Source organism: Neolamprologus multifasciatus, chromosome 5 (genome assembly GCF_963576455.1).
Source record: "Neolamprologus multifasciatus chromosome 5, fNeoMul1.2, whole genome shotgun sequence".
NCBI lineage: Eukaryota > Metazoa > Chordata > Actinopteri > Cichliformes > Cichlidae > Neolamprologus > Neolamprologus multifasciatus.
Window position 1 is genome coordinate 29631299 of NC_140443.1, and position 3850 is coordinate 29635148.

Genomic DNA, 3850 nt, shown 5'->3' on the forward strand with positions numbered 1-3850 from the left:
ATAATAGTGTTAGAAGGCCTTGTAAATTGCACGCTGCTACACAGGAACATTTCAGCTTATGAATGTCACCACAGTTTCTTTCTGCCTTAATTTATAACAAGAGTGCTACACACTGCTAAGGTCTGTTACAAGCTATAGCCAGGTGCACTGGTCGAAAGAGAAACCAGTGCTCTCCAAGTTATGGTGGGAAAGATGAAATCTGATCATATTCAGAATAATTGATGACGACTCACACTTGACTCTTGAGCTCCTCGAAGGAGTTCCTCTAACAGAGAATAGAGAAAGTATGCAGCGTCAAAACAACAAGGCAGTTTACCTTAACATCAAAGGGTAAGGTTGATAAATTATTTTAAGTTTGTCTTGCATTCCTAACGTTGCTCCATATTATATTTCTGACTTATCTTATCGTTCTATTGATATTGTTATCACTGGGCTGGCTGCCATGCCCAAATGTTTTTTTTTAACTGTAAATGTAATATTGGTGTTTTTACATTGATATGTGGCATGTGGATGAGGGTTACTTGTTCTAATGTTGCAGTTGAGTCAGGTTTAATGCTAAGTATTTTTAGGTTACTAAGTGAGTGTGTGTTTTAAGCAAGCATTGCCTAAATGTTTTATGGTAAAAGCCATTTATCTTTGAGTTTTCTGAACTTATTGACTGCTGTTGACTTTATTTTCTGTGAGTATGAGTTCTGGCTACTAAATTTATTGTTGAATAAAGAGAAAAATTCTAGTGTGAATAACATAAAACCATCCCTTATTTTTTGCATATTTAGAATGAGAGATGTTTTTACTCCAGATGCAAACCTTCCACTTATCCACTGCTTGAGACGACGAGCACGGGTTGAACATTAGCCTGTGATCTCCCTCCAACTGTGTCTCCTCTCAGTTGTGAACCAAAGACTTTTCACTTGTTAGGTAAACATGCTGACATTGAAACACACAGCTACCTTTCAGCTGTGTCCTATTTATTAAATTTTTTCAGCATTCCTTGGATACAATCATAGCAGTATAAATATCTTTGAAAGGTTAATGGATTTTGAGATCATAGGGTTGTCACAGTTCTCTAACACACAAAAAGCCCCAGTTTGCAACCACGAGGAAATACAACCCTAACCTCATGCAGGGGAGTGACAAACTACCATACTCCCACTACTGGTCCCCACCCCATGGGAACAGGAGGGTTTCTTCACAACGTTATGCCAATTTGGTGAACTAGAAAATTAAAATTGCCAGAACTCTTGTGAAATCGGTCAAATGTAAGATAACTCAACCCCCCCCTCCCCCCCCTTAACATATAATTATATTCTTTTCATTTCCCAGAATTGAATTTCCATGTTGTACTGCCAGCTACTACTTTTTTGCTAGCAGCATGTGTATGTTTATGATCAAGGAGGTAAGTTGGGAATGGACATGAGAAATAAAATTGTAAGAAAGCTGAAATGAAGGGTTCCGAAGGCAGTGAGTGTATTTTTCATCTTTGTGGGAGCATTAATATGGACATCTATGTAAAAACTGTTAATTTGTCCTTTGTTATGTGAGCATAACAGATGAAAGGTAGCTGTGTCATGAAAATTTGTCTCTTCCATGAAATGAATGTGGCATTCATTTCATTTGTGTTCATTAGTGGCATTCATTGGCATTTTGTGCACATGCATAAAATATTTAATTTAAATCACTCCAATTATTTAAGTGCATTAAGAAGCTGCAATGTGTTATACTTTAGGCTTTACTAAAACAGGCAGCCATCATTTATTGGTGAAAACAGCATGCTGTCATTTTACACATCCATTCAGACCTCATATATGTCAAAGTTCCAAATGCAAATAAATCAGATTCAAGTCATCATTAAATGTTAGTTGAGTTATGACTGTGAGAAGCGTGTGTCATTTCACCCACCCAGTATGAGCCGGAGCTGCAGTATGATGTAGAACACAATGTTCTCATTATGATCAGTGGAAATGATTGCAGTATCAATCCATCCAGTCATTCATTTATCCAGTTTTCATTTTACTAAGCAAACGTGTTTCTGCTCAGGGTCACAGCATGCGATAGTGACAGGATAGGAAAAACAAGGGAGGCTCACATCTGCGTGCATTTTGGGTATGAGCTGTCCATGAACCCAGAAAGACTTTTCCCCTCCATACACATTTGCTATTAAAGAAAAGACTGTGAAAAACATTTTCAATGCAGCACACACATTCAAAACCAAGCCTTTGAGTCTTCAAAGTTAGAGGAAATTCTTGAAAGCAACCAGGACTCAAGACCATTCATGTGCGGACAGTCAGCCAGAAAAAGAGACTAATAGGAGGGAGAGAAATGTCTGTTTGCTGAACTTTTATAAACACTCCGGAGGAAAACAGAACATGTCACATTCATTTTATTTGAGTTATTTTAATCACACAGTTTTAGTTGAGAGACAACTTTTTTTTAAAGTGGCAGTATATTTTACAAGGCGCTTAAATTTGGAAGAGGCAAAAAATGAAGGCTTTATGTTAGTGGCACAGCTCGTTTTGGACTCTTTGTTCTGATTTACCCATCTCCACATTGGATGGAATAAATTGGCCAATTAACAAAAATATCCCACTTGTCATCCATTTGTCTCTTATACTTATGTATAAGTGGATGATGATTGTAGCCGTGATTAGAGAGTCACCTTTTATCACTTTGGCTGTAGACAAGTTCCAGAGAGTAACAAGTCAAATGTCTTTTGTAGAGGGTAGCATGGATATTTCTATCCTTTATACCTTTATATTGTAAGGTAGACCCTACAATAGTACATACAGAGAAAAACCCAACAATCATATGACCCCATATGAGCAAGCAGTTTTGCGACAGTGGGAAGGAAAAACTCACTTTAACAAGAAGAAGCCTCCAGCAGAACCAGGCTCAGGGAGGGGCGGCCATCTGCTGTGACCGGTTGAGGGGAGAGGAGGAAGACTGGACAAAAAAACCCACTGCGAAAGAGAGCCAGAAATTAATAACAAGTATGATTCAATGCAGAATTTAATGCAGAAAGGTCTATTAACATATAGTGAGTGAGAAAGGTGACTGAAGAAGAAATACTCAAAGCATTATGGGTATCCCCCAGCAGCCTACACCTATTGCAGCAATACTAAGGGAGGATTCAGGGTCACCTGATCCAGCCCTAACAATAAAGAAAACGGAAAAGTCCAGAATGAGAATCTGGTTAGATAGATATTTCTAAGATTTTTAGGACCGAGTATATAACCTCAGTTTTATCTGAATGTAGAGGCAGAAAATTTGAGGTCATCCAGGTCTTTATGTCTTTAAGACATTCCTGTAGTTTAACTAATTGGTGTGCATTATCTGGCATCATGGAAAAAGTTGTGTATCATCTACATAGCAGTGAAAATGTATGCCTTCTGATAATACTGCCTAAGGGAAACATGTATAATGTAAATAATGTAATTGTTCCTAGCACTGAACCCTGTGGAACTCCAAAATGAACCTTAGTGTGTGATGAGGACTCTCCATTTATATGAACAAATTGGAGTCTATTAGATCTCCATGATACAAACAACTGCAGCGCAGTATAATACCTACAGCATGCTCTAATATATGGTACTTTCTGTATGTTGGCAATACACGCCACACTTTTAAGAATCATAGTTTCTAAATTATTATGTTTGTTTGTTAGTTTTGGACTAATAAATCATTAAGCTGACCTTGAAGACCTTGGTGGATGGAAGGCAAATTTTAATGGATTGTTAACATGACCCCACTAGCACCCTTATAACTTTTTGTTCGAATTCATTCAAAACTTTTTGAGCCATTGCATTTATAGACAGAATGACAGGCATGTAAACACTACCTTAATTGTAATAGT